Raw genomic sequence first — 19,717 nt, forward strand, 5'->3', positions numbered from 1 at the left:
CTGCAAAAAACAAAAAGCAGTTAGGAAAAGATGATATAAAAAAAAAAAAAAAAAAAAAAAGAGGCCAAAAGAACCCTACGCACCTGTAGGGTCAACAACAGGCCGATAGCCGCCAAACCCATCACCTGAACCCAAGGGAAATCCGTCCAAGAGGTCAGGTAGATGGGAAGGAGGCAGAGGTTGGCGAGAAGCCCCATGCATACCTGAAGGATCGGCCGTCGTTGCCGATGACGGAGGAGGCATGGTGAAGGCCGCCGCGGTAATAGAAACCAGCGGAGGTGAACTCACAACCGTGGTCGCCGCTGCGGAGTCCGCAGAAAAAGTAACCGCCGGCTCAGTGAAAGATGCGGTAAATATGGCACTGACAGCCGGCGGTGATGTCATCACAGTTGGAACAGTTGGCTCAACTGGGTGAGCAACTAAACCAACTGAAACAGGCGCAGCCGCCTGAGTCGTCGCCTCAGGTAGGCTGACCAAGCCTACCGTCATGGGTCCGGAGGTACTCCTCCCCGCTCCACCCTGGAATGCGGTAGCATCCACGCCTGCACAAGGAAAATAAGTATTAATGATGGAAAGCTATGAAGTTAAAAATAAAGGAAGTTTGTACTTACGGGTTTTCTTGAGCCAAAAAGTTCGGACAGGCGGGGACGAACCCGATGGAGCCGGCCTCTTTGCGCCGCTCACCGTCGTCATCCTGGGCTCTCCGGAGGTGACAGTCGTCGCAGCCTCCGGAGCAGTGGTCTTATCACCACCAGGGTTCCCCGCCACCTCCTCGCTCTCGGTCTCTGAATCAGACCGAGGCACCGGATCGGCAGTGGAGGCTACCTTCGCCTTCCCCTTACCGCCGGCAGCCTTCTTCTTCCGCACCAACGGAGGACCATCTGCGGATTCCTCATCAGAACACAAGATTAGAGGAATTCCAGCAGAGGTTTCAGCATTGACGGGTCGAGGGTTGAATAACGCCTTACTTGGCCATCTGGCGCTCAGGATCTCGTGGCCTGGCGGGTAGACCTCCACGAACCGATCCGCCGTCTGTTCAAGGATGGGCAACTCGTTCTCATCTAGAGCACGAGTACCCATCCGAGCGGGACTATCAGCCTCCCGCGGATACAGGAGCGACTGCAAGTCGTTCCCCTCTGAAATAAAAGAAAAACAGTTAGAAGACAAACCTATATAAACAAAGAAGACAGAGCATACTGTAAGGGACAGAGTTCAAACCGTATTCAAGGAAGATCGGGATCTTTTGCGCCTCCGCATCCTTCCACACCCGGCTCATCCCGAGCATCACCATCCCGGACTCCGCAAAGCGGTAAACCGGAGATTGGACTCGGGATATCTTTGAGAACCATTCCGCCTCCTGGTAGTTGGAGGCGTGAAGGCTGGGGAGTGCTTGCCCATTCTTGAACTTCATGGCAAGGGGGATGGCACGAGCAGAGATATAAAAGAACTCCCGCTTCCATGAACGAAGACTGCGCTCGGTTGCGCAAATCTTCAAACCCTTGATCCGGGTTATCAGAGTATACCACCTTTGGATGCACCTCCAAGAGTAGAAGGTCATCAGGCGGTCGACGAAGGGCTCAACGCCCAGAATCCGGCACACCCACTCGAAGTGGCGAATCTTTGCGATCGCCATCGGGTGTACCTCGGTCAGGTGTACACCGTGCCTCTCCAGAACACGGTACACAAACTTCGTCAAAGGGAACCTAAGATTCCCATAGACAAAGAATGCGGCATATACCCCGATCTTGCCTCTGGGGGCATCATACACCGTCTGATGAGGTTCAGGAAACTCAGGCTCGAGAGACTCGAGCATGAACTTCCTGACGATGTACTGATATAGATCGACAGGCAGAGCACACTGGCACTCGCCAGCAGTACTCTTGTCATCCTTGTCGGACGTGGATGACGGGTTCTCGGCGTACACCCCAGCCTCCTGGGCTGTAGCCTCAAGATCGTGAACAGAAGACATCTTGCAGGTATGAAAAAGAGAACGATTTCAAGAGAATGCTCGACTGAAAAGGTGAGTATTCGCCGGAAATCATTTTGAAGATGAAGAGAAAAGTGAAAGTGTGGATTACAAAGGACCCTCTCCCCCTTTATATACTAATCGCAATTAATGCGATGAATTTAATGCGGAAGAGAGAGAAATCGCAGGCGCAATGAAACTATGACACGTGGCAAAAAGCAAGCTGGCAACAGCAGTTGAAAGGACGCGTGCCAGTAATTTCGCGGCCACGCGCCCGAAAATTCGCGCCCACGCGCCTGAAAAAGCGCCTGGAATGACCATATACTGTCACGTCGCCATAACTTCCTGCACGTCCTGACACTGTCAGAAGAAACCGTCGGACGACGTTTCAATAGTTTGGACAGTTCTTATCCTTTCACCAACTCTTCGAATTTCAAAATTTCAAAAAGATTCAAAAGCGGGAAAATACCCCTTACCTTGGCAACCAAGTAACTATAAAACAGGTGCGAGTAAAGTGTTAAGGCAAAACCCTTCACATACTTAGCACCCGCAGGGAATTGACGCCAGGAATACCTTGGAAGTAACCGTAAGACGAGTGCGGGTACAGTGTCAAGGCAAAACCCTTCACATACTTAGCGCTCCGCAGGGAATTCAAACCAAGAAGGATCTTCTGGGCCATGCTTGCGGAAACGGGACTAACATCCCCGCATGGCGGGAACGTCGAGAACTATATTGTTTGAAACTCCAAGATGGAATTGGTGGTTTTAACATAATTGATCACTATGTTGAAAACTACCAAAACCCCATGGAGAATCCACACAAGTGGGACTCAACGCTCCTGACTTGCGAGGAGGTTACAGACCTACCCGCTTCATACCCAAAGATCAAGCAGAAAAGTCGGGAATTTCTGCGTGACATTAGGAAAACCGCGGGAAGAATCCCCACGGAAAACCTTAAAACTAAAAACCCTTTTCAAAACCCCTTGCTAGTCCAAAAGTTCACCTCACTTATTAATAATTCATGAGAAGAACATTGGACTGGGGGGACTTGAAGAGGTAGGTCCCAGCAGAGCCCAGTTGGACCCGCAAGACTCACCTTGAAGAGGGACGTCTGCGCAACGACCAACTGCTTCCGCAGGACCCACCATGCTCAGAGAAGACCTTATGCGCAGTACGCCAGCTGTACTCGCAGGGAAAGCCTCCCAATGGTGAAGTACCCCGCTTGTTCCCGCAGTTGCGGATACAAGCCATCAGGGAAGGCTACCCGCACTGATAGCAAGGCTACACGCACAAGGCACTAACTCTTGCTACTTCAGTAGTCACCTGAAGGAATGAGCAAGGCGGGAATACTCCCGCCCAAATGAGCCAGTCCGTATGCTTCTGGAAGATCTTTTGTACTATACCTACCAAGGTATGGGCAAAACAGACGATCTGACCAGAACAGCCCATGAACCAATCACAGGGTGACAGCTCACCGACAACAGTACGAGGAGGAGCACCCTCTAGTACTGTTTCACTATTAGCCGCTGCCTACTCACCAACCCTTACTATGGGACGTGCGCAGCCTACAGTTGGTGGAACAGTGCATAGCCGACAGTAAAGGAACAGTATACAGCCGACCTTGTCACTGTCGGCCGCAGCCTATCCACCAACCAGCATGGCTTATGTGTAGCCCACTGTTGGTAGAACAGGAATACTATTCAGCCGGCTGTACCTTCTAGGAAACCTACCTTCGGCTATAAATACTCCAACACCTTAGAATGGTAAGGACATCATCTGATATATCATTATCTTATCTTCTCTAGCAATCTAGTCTGATTCTCACACCGGAGGGTGGTCACAAGGAGGAACCCCCCCTTCTCAGTGACGAGCTTACGGTGTCTGTTTTGCAGGTCACCTGAAGAACAACCTTCTTTGCTGGACCTCATCCTCGTGGGAAACATTACTTAACCCCCAAATTATCCGTAATCTGCCCAGGGTCGATTAGTGTTTCTTCATTGGCGCCATTCGTGCATAAAAGCTAGAACTAATTCTTAGTTTTTTCAAAATTTCTGAAGAAATGTTTAACGTTACTCCGGTCCCAAAGCCAGTAAGTGACCAAGAAACCCCGGTAACCACAACCCCAGCAACTGGGGGGAACACCGGCGGTTATACAAATTTTACGAACACTACCCCGGTTACCCAAGCCGGGACAAATACAGTAAACAATATTTCACTGGGGTTCACTGATACTCAGTTGGAGAAACGGACGAGGGTCCCTCGCCAAACACTCGATCAAGTTAATGCGTGGGCCGAAGCACGTCAGAAAGAGTTCCAAGCTGAGTTGGATGAACGCTTGCGTTCACTTCAACAGGCTGACGAATTCGGCAGTACTCGCCAACATCTCAACATGAACAGTGAGTGCGAGTACTCGGACGATGAGCGGGAAGAATCCGATACCGACGCAAACCCTCGCCATAAGGCAAAAGGGAAGCGTAAGGAAACGGACTTCCAACCGACAAGAAATTTTGGAGAAACCTTTAAACCAACGAACGCGGGGAGAAACCCACGTGACTTCTTTAAAACCTTTAGACCAACTGCTGCAAATGCAGGAAAGTCCAAGTTTGCAAGGGACATTGCGGAAGCAATCGCCCCGAGAAGTGCCAAACAAATGTCCAACATCGGCACTTATGATGGTCTATCCGACCCAGACGACCACTTGAACAGATTCATTGCGGGGGCAACCGTCAGTAACTGGACGGAACCCACGTGGTGTTATATGTTCCAGATGACTCTGGTTGGAGCGGCCAGGGCATGGTTCGATCGTTTACCGGTCCACCACATCTATGATTGGGCGGACTTTCAGAACAAGTTCAGCCAACACTTCAGCCAACAGAGGAATATACTGAAGAACAGTGGACGATCCTCAACTGCGTTAGAGAGGATGATGAATCTTTACTAGACTTCATTACTCGCTTCAACTCCAAAAAGCTGAGTCTGGGCAACATAAGTGAAGATCTTGTTCGCGCCGCTTTCATCCAGGGCGCCGAATACCCAGAGCTTATCCGCACATTGACGGGTAAGGACGGCATGCCATCGACATGGGATGCCATCATGACGGCGGCCAAGCGCTTTGCCGAGACGGAGAAGCAACTGGGAAGGGATCTTCCCCAGAGTACACACCTCTACACGCAAAGGACTAGAGAAAACAATGTTCGGATCGCCCGGCAGAACAAAAAGAGGAAGCTAGGTATTTGGCAGTCAAGGGTAAACTTTGACACCTCATCCAGCTCTCACCCTCTTGTTGGCGGAAGAGATACACACCCTTCAAGCCGAAAACACCGGTGGACGCCACTCACCAAAAGCGTCACGGAGATATTTGCCACCGAAAAACTACCATGGCCAAAAGCTCCAATGATCCGGCAGCGACCTAATGTGGATCAAAGCAAATCCTGTGACTTCCACGGGACAAAAGGTCATAGTACGGGGTAGTGGTCCGGGAGCAAAAGATGTTAAAACATGGACACGTCTTCCCAAAAAAGACAGGCTGGTAGCGTTAGCATGCATGGGATTGGGATCAATGGAACAGCAACCCTTCGATATTTCTTTTTTTTTTTCTTTTTCTTTTCTAAATATGCACGTCACATGTTTCGATTTATTGTAAATTTGGTTTCCTCTTTTAGACTCACTCTCAAGTTTGCAACATTTGATTTAGGACAAATACTACATACTTGATGTTTTGGAAATCAAGGTTGTAATATGACAATTCAAAGAAAGGCATTTGTTAATAATTAATATTATTTTTTTAAATTCAATCTCAAATTTATTTACAAAAAATATTTGACAGTAAAAATGGTTTTATGATTTCCTCTGCAAATTTAAAATTTTACTGAGTTGTCAAAATCTAAAGTTAAGACTTAGAATGGTAATAAATTGGTTGTGGCTCAACAGTAGAGCACTCACTTTACAAGTGAAAGGTAGGGGGTTCAAACCTCACTATCATCAATTTATATGGGAGATATGAGAGATGACCCTGGCTTATCAGGGTTCAAGTCCTGATCTCACCTGGTTTTACCGGCTTCTCGCTGTCGTGCCATTTGGCGGGTGGGGGGTCGGGTTTTATCCGATTAATCCCTCAATAGGTGGACCGCTAGGGGCTCCGTCCGTCCGACTAGTGGCCGACTAGGGCTACCTTTAGACAATGGAGACCGCGTACGGAGTACCCGGTGTTATTTAGTTGGTCGTTTAAAATAAAAAAAAATAAAGAAAAAAAAACACTTGGAATGGTAAATTCTTATTTGATGAATGACCTTAATGTTAAGGCGTGTATTAGTGTGATGGTGTTAAACGTGTCGTGTTTGTAACCCGAACTCAAACATGACCTGAACATGAAAATTGTTTGAGTACGTGTACACAAAGACGACACAAGTCAACCTGAATGTGACAAGTTTGACCCTAAGATTTTGTTTTCTTATTTATTGTTTTCTCATATAAATGTTTTCGATTTATATATTTATAAAAAAAGAAGTAATACAATTTTATATACCATTTATATTTTATTTATAAAATCCTACGTTAATTTTCTTTCTAGCTTTAAACTTTGGCATAAGACGCACGACCAATTAAATTTATTATATTAGAAAGTAAGAAAAAACTGTAATAAAATTTAAATAAGCTAAATGGGTCAACAGAAACTTATCAAGCTCGACTGGTTTACCTAACCCAACCTGCTTAGCTAAACGGGTTTGCGGGGTTCGACCAATACAGTTTATATACCAAACTCAATCCAACAATATTTTTGTTAGGTTTGTGTCGTGTTAATGCTTCAACTTGCTTTTCAAATTATATATTCAAGATTGAAAAATTCTAAAAGTGGCTTCAAATTACAACAGATTGGAACTCAGTTTTCGTTTTGGGTATACAAGGCAAGAAACAAAAGAAAACGTACGTAATATTTCTCAGTAAAATTATAAAGAGGTACATCAAATATGTTTAACCGCTTGTGAAATCGTTGGCCACTCAACCGCTCGTATAGCAATTCATCCACTGAGCTTATTCAAAATCTCCAAGACCAGTACGTTACGCCTACTTTCTAAAGAGGTACATAAAGTACGTTCTTTTTTTCCGAATGACTAAATTTTTTCACATTATAGGTTTTGAACTCATAAGCTCCTATTTTACATCTTAACTAGCTTACCACTCTATCACTTTGAACTCATGGCCTCATATTTTATATCTTAATCACCTATCAAGTATGTTTAATAATCAGTATATAAACTTATATAAATCGAATATTATGGTCAACCTGGTTTGAAAATAGAAAAAAAAATGGAGTTCGGAATTAGATTTGGTTCAAAATTCATGTTTTCTCAAGTGATATTGGAATAAACTGAATAATAACACCGCAAATTGATAACACTGATTAAAAAAAGGTCACTTAATCAAATCCAGTGTTTGTAATGTCTAAAATAATATCTAACACTAAATTATCTATACTACTATATAAACTATATAAAGTATACTAGCTTTTGAACCCGTGTATTACACGAGATTTGTCAAATAATAAAAATATATTAGATCATTATTTCAATTGTGATTTTCAAAATACTTATAAATTAATTTAATGTAGATTAAATAGAAAAAACAAACGAGTGGTTAACAAAAAGTACTAAAATAGCATGGTTTTAATGGATACGTCAAGAAATTTAAAAAAAAATATTAAAGTTGTGTAATTGGTCAAACCTCAAGTATGAAACTGAAACTTAATTCAATAATGAATAAAATTCACACTATGTTATAACCCACTTGACAAAATGGTTTTGACCCATGACCCATAAATAGCTAGAACGAATGAGATGAAAGATTAGGAATTATAAAATATATAGGCTTGGCACCTAAGCTTCAACATTTTCTTTTGTTAGTATTGTAAGATCGGAAGAACATTAATGTAATTTTATATAACTTTTAAGACACTTAAGAAAAAATTTAATGTGACGTGTACATCATACATGCAATAGTTTTTATTTTACCCTTATTTAACAAATTTCACATATATAACCATTATTTAATGTATATTTATAGTTTACTAAATTAAGAATATACATATTAATGGATATTTTTTTTCGAACGGTGACTTTTACAGTTAAGATATCTCACTGCGCGAATACGTCGCGCCCCGCCACCCCACTCAGGCCAACTATGTTGACATGATCGAGATCAACGCTGGCATCCGAGTTTGGCTTGGCGTTCCCGGTAAAACCCAGTTGGCTCACCCCGCCCGAGGGTACGACAGGTTTTAATGCTTTGGTAAAATTCGGTCGAAATCAGGATTCGAACCCGAGATATCCGAGTCATCCATCATGTTCCTGGCCATTAGGGCAAGCCCCACTAGTTTACATTAATGCATATTTAGTAGTAATTGTTATAATAATAATAATAATAATACCAAAATATAATTAATAGAGTAAAGTGTCATTTCTGTCATTGTGATTTGACAAATAATGCAGATTTTAGTCTAAAAAGGTTACATTTTGCATATAGACCCTCCACGTTTCCCGGTTCTTGCCAATTACATCTAAATCACTAACCCTATTAAATTTAATCGTTAAGTCTGTCAGGTGTAGACATGCATTTTCACTCTTTCTTTATTATAATACTTATTTCAGTGAACTGCGGTTTTCGTCCTTCTAGTTTGTCCAAATTTGCAGTTTTAGTCTAGTAGTATCACATTTGCAATTTTCTTCCCTTTGATTTCATTTCACTTGCAATTAAACCTGAATTCCCTAATCTCGTTAAGTCTGGTCGTTAAACTCATTAGTGTGCCTTTCACGTGAGGGGCAGTTTTGTTCATTTTTTTTCCTTTTTCAAGAAATGCACCCATGCCCCTCACGTGAGGGGGCTTACGAATTAGGACTGAGGTTTATTTGTGGAGAAAAAAAGCATAACTGGTCGTCACGTGAGAGGCACGCAAATGGGTTAATGACCAGACTTAACGAGGTTAATAAATCAGGTTTAATTGCAAGTGAAATGAAACTACAAGGACGAAAATTGCAAACTTGAAACTATAAGACTAAAACCGCGGATTTGGACAAACCACAAGGACGAAAATCGTAGTTCACTGAAATAAGTATTATAATAAAGAAAGAGTGAAAATGCATGCCTACCCTGACAGACTTAACGATTAAATTTAACGGGGTTAGTGATTTGGATGTAATTGGCAAGAACTGGGAAACCTGAAGGGTCCATATACAAAAAATAAATTTTTTAGACTAAATTCGTATTATTTGCTAAATTATAAGGACGAAAATGACACTTAACTCTAATTAATATTTGAGAGAAGTCGTTTAAATTTAACTCTTAGTCGTGAAGCACGAAGGCAATCACTAGTATTGATGTTATTAAAATTTTCAAATATGCAAAATAATTACTAATCAATAACATCAATTTCTAGGTCAACTTTTGTTTATATAGAAAACTTGGATTAAAAGCCCAAATCTTGGCTTATTGGTTCCCATACTCATGTGCTTGTTGGTTTACTTGTTCGGCCTGTATTGACATTCTGAGCCCAATGCTTACATATTTTTTTAATTGTATTGGTTTGTTTGTCTTTTAACTGATTCTTATTCTTTCAATTTGTTATATTAATTAAAGTTATAAAATTAATTATGATTTTGGTTTTTTAAGTATATAAATTTTGTTTTTTAACAGCCAAGCTTTAAGTATATACATTTTGTTTAATATTGAAAAATGGAAACTAAATTTATTTAACTATTTTCTTGTTTTTAAAGTATATGAATTTAGTTTTGTGTTAAAAAAGTTCCTTCTCTCTTATGAGTGTCTAATAAATTTTCACACTCTCTATAACTGTGAGATGGCAATCTCACATTAATTCATTTCGTTTTCCAAATTCTTCCTAATCTCAATACACCCTACTGCGTTGTTATCATGCTTTATGTGAACTAAATTGTTATCATGCTTTATGTGAACCTAAATTGTCTTTGATATTAATGATGACAGAATTACAGAATTGGTCCTTTATTTTTGTGTCAAATTTCACTTATTATCCTTTATCTTTAAAATTGATATGTGTTTTCCTTTACGTTTTCAAATCCAACAACGTTTGTCCTTTAACCCTAACCTAGTTAGTTTTTCTCGTTAAGTCAGCCCATGTGCTTCGCACATGAGGGCAAATTAGTCTCCATACACCCTAACCTAGTTAGTTTTTCTCGTTAATCTCCATACACCCTACTGCATTGTTATCATGCTTTATGTGAACCTAAATTGTCTTTGATATTAATGATAGACAGAATTACAGAAATGGTCCTTTATTTTTGTGTCAAATTTCACTTATTCTCCTTTATCTTTAAAATTGATATGTTTTGTCCTTTACGTTTTCAAATCCAACATCGTTTGTCCTTTAACCCTAACCTAGTTAGTTTTTCTCGTTAAGTCAGCCCATGTGCTTCGCACATGAGGGCAAATTAGTCATTTTAGCCATTTATTTAAAAATAAATTTTATTAATTAAAATTAATTGTATATAAATAAAGATAATCTCTCTCTCTCCACCTACCGGAAAACCACCACTCTCGCCATCTGCCATCTCTGCCAGAGTTTACCGTTAAATCCGGCCACCCTAGCTAATGATTTTGTTTGGAGTACCCGAAGTCCACCATTAAATCGGGAGTCTACCACTAAATACGGCCACGTTTCCGGCGATTCCGTTGCAGCGACGTGAGTGGTGCTAGTGATTCGCGTCGGTTCAGGTTCAAATTCAGGCGAGATCATTAGTGTTTATGATTTGTGAGGTTCATCTTGATATGTGGGTAGATCTAATTGGAAGCTAGAAAGATAAATTTGGCCTTTGGGGATTGAATACGAAATTGGGGTTTTGAATCTGATGTCGCCGTCGACATTTGGGGGTTGAAGACGGATGATTTTGGTGTCGCCATTTATACAAAATATCATCCCCTCACAGTAGTCGGTGGTAGTCAATTGGTGTTGTTTTGCAAGTCCTCACAGTCTGCGGTGGTCCACGTTTCTCTGGAAAAGAGAGAGAGAGAGAGAGAGAGGCGGCCAGTGGGGGTTTCGCAGGTGGTGCTCCAAGTTTATCCGGCAAAATCGGTGGTGGGTTTGGCCGGAATTTGGGTAGAGAGATGAGGTTTGATACGGTGGTGACAACGTCCGTTATAGATGATGGTGGTGGCGACGTCCGTAGTTGGTGGTGGTGGGTTGGTGGTTGCCGGTTGATGGCGCCGATGGAGGCTGAAGAGGGCCGGGGAGGCTGAAGAGGGTGGGGTAGTTTGAAGATGGTGATGGGGTATTTTAAACATAATATATAAATATTTTAATTAAATTTGTTTTTAATTACAAATGTATTTGTTTTTAATCTTTAAATAGTTTTAGTTTAACTAATAAAATGTATTTTTAAATAAAAAGGCTAAAATGACTAATTTTCCCTCATGTGCGAAGCACATGACCTGACTTAACTAGAAAAACTAACTGGGTTAGGGCTAAAGAACAAACGCTGTTAGATTTGAAAACGTAAAGGATAAAACATATCAAGTTTAAAGATAAAGGACAATGAGTGAAATTTGATACAAAAATAAAGGATAATTTCTGTAATTCTTTCTTAATGATATTAGAATATATATACAATTAGATTAATTATATAATTACATCATAGAGTAATTACGTACTTACTCTATGATGTAATTACATAATTGTAAGGCCTCGTTATCGGTGCCTCACTTTGGACGTTGGATTTACTCATAAACACAGTTCTAAACATCAAAGTTAAATAAAACTTTTGCGGAATATTAAATCTTTCATAAAACATTACATAATAATTCATAACTTGTCTTAAAACATTCGTGTCCTAAACATCATGAGTTTTCAGATGTCAAACTCTTATTATTCTGTCATGTGTCCATGCTCAAGCCAGCTGCCTCATCCTACTCACCTGCGTGCATACTAAAAGTCAGCTACGCAGAATGAGTTCTAGTTAATCAAATAACATACAATACTTTCACATGCTTATACGTACGCATCCGTAGATGCATATTATATAACCTGCTTATCTTACTTTCATACATACATGAGTATATTCTTTCTCCCTTTCTTTTCGTTCTTTCTTTACATACTTTACATATATTCATACTTTACATACTTATATGTTTTAAAGAGCATTACGCCCAACTGCCTCGAGTATTATTAGGGCTCGGTCCCTTTTCTGCCTCGAATATAATTAGGGTCCGGTCTCTTTCTACCTCGAGTATTATTAGGGATCGGTCCATTTTCCGCCTCGAATATTATTAGGGTCCGGTCCCTTTTCTGCCTCGAGTATTATCAGGGCTCGGTCCCTTTCTTCTGTACCTTGTCATACCTTTATATTTATTCATAATATACATATATCATCCATACATTGTATAATTATAACCCTGACAATACAAGCAATATCCGAAGAACGTTCATGTACCGACAAGCAATAATTCATATCTTTCACATAAACATATATGGCATACACTTACCACATAAGATAAGTGTATTAACTAATCACATTGAGTATGCACACAGCCCCGAAAACATAACAAGGAATGCGGCTAGAAACTCACCTGAACTCGGTTACGTTCACCGTTAATGGTTATTCCTTTCTTTAGCTGTGCGCGACTAACTGTATAATAATTACACGTATCAATTATCTATCACTACCCATATCGTATTTCTAGTTTAATTATAACCCTCAACGAACGGGGTCCGGGGGCAGCGCCCATGGCAGTAGGGCCCCTAGCAGGGTCCAAGGGGCAGAGCCCCTGGCTGGGGTCGAGCTGCCAGGTCAGCTTGAAAAATTTTATTTCCATTAACTGGCTTAACACATTTTTCATTAGAATTCTAATTTATTATCTTATTTGCTAACTCATAAAGTGCGAGAGCTTCTTTGTAATTAATCCATTTTAATCTATGTCCATGGACCTTTCTGTCATTCTTTCAAACTTTAGTTCGTCATCCAGTTCATTAACGAATGAGTCTCCTTCGTTATTTCTTAACAAATGGACCCTTATAACGAATTGACCGTTATAACGAACTGATCTTCATAACGAATTGACTCATTCTTTTGGTCTAGCTAACGAATGGACTCTCTAACGAACTAGGTTCATTCGTCCCTTACTTAACGAATGTCCTTAATGAGTTGGGGTTAGTTCGTCATTATTTCCTTAACAAATTGACACAACGAATTGCTTAAAGAATGAAGCTAGTTCGTTATTTCTCCGTTAGCGAATTAGGGTTAGGTCAGAGAATGTCAGAAACATTTTCTGACATTCCCATATCTCGTACACCTTTTCCGGAAAAACGGGCGGTGGCCGGAAAAAACGTATTTTCGCTCCATTTTCACCGTTTTTCGTCCCGTTCGATCCAGATCTGAGCTAGGGTGACCCCTAATGTAACACCCCAAAATGTTATATTAATCGAGTCGAGTATGAAACATAAAAAGTTTGAAACACGTAACTAGGATAATATTCAACCTAGTTAGTACTTAAGTTAATAATGGTGAAATATTTATATATTTCAAAAAGTCTTAAACTAGATAACTTATTAATCATGAGGGGTTGAAGTTGTCAAGTTGTAAAGTATAACATTAAAACAGAATATAAATTAAAACACACACTTGGGGTGTGTGTGTGTGTGTGTATCGATCATCCGGGAGAAGAACTAGAGGGGAGAAACCCTTGTTCTTCAAATTCTTCAAATTGAAAGGCAAATTGGGTGATAAAACCGTGCATGTGAGCAAGGTTGTGCTCATCTCAACTTGGTGAATATAAGGTATGTTCAAATATCTTCAATTGTGAATAAGCTTAAGATTGGGAGAAAACTAGTTATTCAAAAAATAACTAGTTTTCTCCCAATCTTAAGGTTATTCACAATTGAAGATATTTGAACATACCTTATATTCACCAAGTTGAGATGAGCACAACCTTGCTCACATGCACGGTTTTATCACCCAATTTGCCTTTCAATTTGAAGAAGAAGGGTTCTCCCCTCTTGTTCTTCTCCATGATGAAGATCGATACACACACACACCAAGTGTGTGTTTATTATTTTCTATTTTAATGAATACTTTCCAACTTAACAACTTCAACCCCTCATGATTAATAAGTTATCTTGTTTAAGACTTTTTGAAATATATAAATATTTCACCATTATTAACTTAAGTACTAACTAGGTTGAATATTATCCTAGTTACGTGTTTCAAACTTTTCATGTTTCATACTCGACTCGATTAATATAAAATTTTGGGGTGTTACAATAAAGTTACTAGCTATAATATGGATGTAGTGGAAAAAGGGTAACGGGATAACAGGGAAATGAGAAATGGGTTTAATGGGCTGCTGGTGCTAGTGTACAATTATTGAGTTCGTGCTTGTTGGGTTTATTCTGTAATTTCAAAACCTTTTAACTCTTACGATTAATCCGAATAAGTAAATTGTTGTATAAACGACTCATGGGGTCGTAGAGGCTAGGGTTTTGTACATGAACGTGCAAATCCTAATTTTTGGTTGTAAATACTAAAATGACACATATAAAAGGACAAAAAGGGGGATATACTAAGTGAGAACACTTAGACCCTCTTAATGTTTTAAAAGAAAAAATGTATAAAGATAATGATAGTGAAAGTATTAATGAATGAGATAAGTATACTTGTGTTTATTACAAGTAGATGTAAAGCATGTATGACTAATTGTTATGGCGAATTTCCATGACATGTTATAACTTAAATGAAGGACATGGATTGATGGTCAAGCTGTCGAAGAACTTGATGTGTTGTAAAACACACTTAGTTTCCTTATCGTTTTATCATGATTTAATTGCTTTTTAGTTTAATTATTAAGAGTTTTGGCTTGTTTATGTTTGATTTTACAAAGATGATTGATTACTTGTAGGTTTTGAGCTTTAATGGAAAAAAGTGGCAAATTTGAAGACTCTAGGGGCCTTTTTGATCAACTTTGAAAACTACAACTCAAGGCCTGACCCAAGCCCACAAGATTAAAGCCTTTTATGCATAATATATTAAGTTAATTAAAAAAATAAGAACCCTAACAGCCCCTAAATCCCGAAATCAGCAGCAACCAGCCATAAAACTTCCGTTCGACAGCTTCTAGGGTTAAAAGAAAGTCATTTTTGCATCTTGGGTGACCAAGTGAAGAAAAAGGAGACTAAAGGAGACTTTGGACAACAGCTAGGGACCATATACACTCATAATCTTAGCCATAATATTGAGTAATACATTCATAAACTTTGTGTTTTTGTTCAAGAACCCTAACTAGTTGATTTGATCTTTTGCTTTGGATTGTTTTGCATGTAACTTGAAGATTGATTTGTGTTTGATTGTTCTTGAATTTTGAATGAGTTTACTTATGTTTATTGATGGTTGGTTAATGTGTATATGTTTTAGTTCGTTTATTTATTAGTTTTAATCGTTTATTGTAGGAACTTTGGTACTTCACACGTGCTTTTGAATTTCAGGTCATTGATCATTAAATATGCTAAATTGGAGACTTGTACGAGCATGGAATGATACCTCGGGAAGATCGGAGCCACTACACAAGTGTTGTAAATGAAAAGAAACAAGTAGGAGACGATAGAGGATGTAATTACGAGAACGTGGGCGAAAACGGCGAAGAAAACGAAGTTGAAACGAGAAAGATATGAAGAAAACAAGAATTTGGGTAAGTGTCCCACCGTGGCCCACGGTCAAAACCGTGGCCCACGTTCAACCCAGCCCAAAAACAACAGTTTACACCGTACTGTGGGTTCTTGGACCACCGTGGGCCACGGTCCAGAGTTCGTAACGGCATATTTATAAGGGTTTTTGGCTGCATTTTGACCTGGATTTCATTCCATATTATTCTTGGCGGCTGGAGGCGACTTCTAGCAGCTCCAAGAGGCGATTTCCACCACCATAGCTCGTGCCAAGACCCTACATATGATTCATATCATCCGTATTGAAGATCCAATGATGTCAAGGCTCGGTTAATCTCCAAGAATCGCACCCGGGATGTATAGTTTGTAATCTTTATAGTTTTTCTCATGTGACTAAGAATATCATTGTGTTATTATTGATGATTGATATATGATTATTGATGTTTGGTATTTCTGAGTGTTCGGTCGGTTTAGGTTTACGTTAGTCTGAACGATCTGTTACCAGTTGCTAGATAATTAATCATATGACTGTTTGGTTAGATTGAATACAATAAAACATACAATTACCCTTAACTGAGTCACACTGGCAAGGACTGTTTGTTAACCAGTGCCGTGTGTAAAGTGATTGTTGATGTCTAAGGTTTTGTCTGATTAATCAGTCTTTAGTTAATCATTTATAATTAATCTGATAGGTTGCATGAGATAACTATTGGTTGCTTACTTAAATTCCCGGGTGTGATTTGTTTGTTAACTGCTTAATACTCGTTTACTTGTTCGTTGCTTAGTTCTCTAAATTCAAACTATTGCTTGTGTGATCAGCACTAAAAATCATTCACTTCATAATTAGAAATCTGTTACACGAATACATTGACCACATACTCTTTGTGATACAATACCCTACTTACTCTAACTATTTAGAATAATTAGGTTTTTGATTGACTCAAACGACGGTCATCATTTATATTGATGTTTATGATGTTTAACTTAAGTATTAGCTGCTGTCCAAAACCAATGTTAAGCTAAAGTAGTTAGTTCTACCTAGGTTAGATGATTATTGTTAGGTTTTAGTAAGTATTTTGGATTGTTGATGATCATGGCTTGAATTGTTAATGTAAAGTTTGGTTTAACATTGAATTAGGATGTGTTTAGTGGCTGTGTTTTGATTAATAATACTCAATTACCTCTTGCTTTGATTGATTGAATCGGTTTTAGTTGATTTTAGCTTGTTTAAACTCTTTACTTTGTGTTTAGAGATTGTTTGCGGGAAGTACAACCGTAGGGTTTAAGTGGGTATATTAATTAGTTAAAATCAGTGAGTAGGCACCTTCTTAGAGACTGAGAGGTGATAGGAAGTAGGGTCGTCTCATAGCGTTTACTTGTTAGGATTAGAATCGCGCGAGAGCAGGTTCGGTTCTTGTCGGGTTTGGGTTTGTGAGTGATTAGTTGGCCTAGTTTAAGTTAAGCTAAATTGTTCCTCTATCCTTGGCTGCGTAGTATTCGTCTCCATTAGGGTAGTGTGTCGGTGAGACCGAGAGGAAAGTCGACATTAGAGCACTTTAACAAATCGTTAACCGGTTAGTTCTTAAAATCAACTAAGTGTAGGTTAGGGTTTGTTAGTGAGACCGAGAGGTGATCTAGCTTTCTTGAGTGAACCTTAGTTGTGTCATTATTAGGAACCGGTGTCGTGAGGTTCTACAATCCATTAGCTTATTATACCTTCAATAGGATTCTTACCTAGGTAGACGTTTTCTCCATTAATAAGTCTTATTCTCACAGTTTTGTCTAGTTTTCTTAAGTTAAGTCTTTTAAGTTAATTTAAGTAAGTTAGGTTAAGTAGTTAATAATTAAAAATTAAAAATATTATTCTTAGGTGAGTCTTGGTTAGGGTTAAGTATTAAGTACGTTTTCTCGTATTCTTGTGTTCGATACTCGGACTTCCTTAGGTCTATACTATTAGTGATCGGTACACTTGCCGGTTGTGTGTGAATTCGTTAGGATTTTCATTTAATAAATTTAAAGCTTAGTTGTGAGTTCCGTAGAAAGAAACACCCTTTAGACACACATTAAGTTTTTGGCACCGTTGCCGGGGACACGGTTAGAGGCGTATTGAGAACGACCCGAGTTAGGATTTACCTATTGTATTTTCGTATATTTAGATTAGATTAGTTATTTTAATTAGTGTAGTTTTAGTTTAATTTTATTTTAAGTATTTTATTCTATTTTTATCTGGTGCCCGTGATCCTTTTCTTTTGAGTGTTCTTTACAAGAAATATGTTCGGACGACATGTTGGAACGCCATGGTGTAAAGTGTGTGGCGGAGATCACTGGGTACATGATGCTTATGAGCGAAGGAGGATAGAAACCGAGGCATGGAAAGCTCCATGAGAATCACTTGTGGCAAAGCCTCCTCCATACCAATTTGCATATGATCAAATAGGGAACTTCTTAAGGTATAAAGACTTATCGGGAAATATATTAGAGCCCACCCCAGAATTGGAATCAATAATGGATGATGTATTATTTGCCATTAGAAAGGATTTGGAGTATATTCCATATTTGAATCCACTTTTCTTTGAAACCCTGAGTGAGATTGAAGATACTGGAATGGAGGAACAGAGAGTAGAGGAGTATGTTCCCTCTTGGGAGGAAGAATTTAAGGATGAGTTTGGCGAAGAGTCTATGGATTTTACCATTATGGATGAAGGAGAATTTGACCCACTTGACGATTTGAAGTTGCTTGAGGATCTATTGTATAACGAGCCAAGTGCGGGGATCAAGAATGAGCCTTGTGAGGAGAGCCATGAGGTGGTTGGTGAATCAGTCTTTCCACCATTGCACTTTGAATGTGAAAAACCAAAACATGAACCGTACTCAATCTCCATTCGGGACGTGTTGAGGTTTAAAAAGTTGGCTAAAAGAATAAGGAGGATATCTAGGCTCAGAGATCATGGTGTGCAGAAGAGTTCGTCACTCCCGTTTCACTTTAGGGGATCATTTTTGGGGAGTATAAGAGTTGGTGTACCGAGTTTAATTCATATGGTTGTGCTCATGAGAGTTGTGCAATTGGTTTCTTCCCGACCAATTGTAAGAGGAGAGTATTGAGGAGCATCGATGGGAAGATGATAAAGGAGAAGCCTCCCGATTGAGGTTTCGGGAGCGAGTCCGGCTGAAGACTATTCAACAAACTTAGCGCTTCCCGGGAGGAAACCCGGTAATATCTTTTCTTATTATTTTATTTTCCTTTTATATTTATTTCCGAGTTTTGCCGGGTGTACGTTTCTTCTCTTACTTTCAGGTTACTCCTTGGTTGGTTGATGATGGTTTATGAGCTGGAGTTTTAAGCAAGTGTGGGGATGCAATTTATTTAAGGATTGCCGCTTTCGTTCGTTAAGCCAATGGTCTTTTCCTTCTTTTCTTATTAACTCAAGTCCATTACCCATATTACCTAACTCAACACAAGCACGACTCCTAATAACTCATATTTTATTTTATTAACCGAAACGAAAAAACGAGATGTTACAATAATTACTCTACTTGATTCGCACGTTTAACACATTAATTTCATTTGTACGTTAATATGTGTGTGTGTGTATCACATTATCACACACACAACATATATAATAATAATACACACACACAAACAGGCGACGAAAACCTATCCCCCCCTACCCCCTATCGTCCCGGGGGGTGCCAAGTAAAAATCGCTCCTACATGTTACCCACTACATATACTCTTAAGGGTTGTGATGACCACGGTAAAACATTATTATATTTGACATGGAGAGAGCGGGGTGGGACAAGCTCTAAAACAGAGAACTTGTCCACATATAGGTGGATAAATTTGAACTTATTATATTTTTATATTAACTATTAACGTTTTTACCTTACAAAATTACTCGCGTACCACTAAAACTTTTGACTTTATAGAAAAAGCAATCATAAAGAAAGAAAAAAATGTATTTTAATAATTAATACTTATAAATAATGACATTAAATGGCCTCACGACATAAGACCCTCATGAGAGTACTTTTATGGATTTTGGCAATGTTCATCGTTAATTTGACTAATGATACTCTT

The sequence above is a fragment of the Bidens hawaiensis genome, unplaced genomic scaffold (assembly GCF_021521415.1).
Source record: "Bidens hawaiensis isolate Kalapana, Puna unplaced genomic scaffold, B.hawaiensis_p1.1 tig00027146_1, whole genome shotgun sequence".
NCBI classification, from domain to species: Eukaryota; Viridiplantae; Streptophyta; class Magnoliopsida; order Asterales; family Asteraceae; genus Bidens; species Bidens hawaiensis.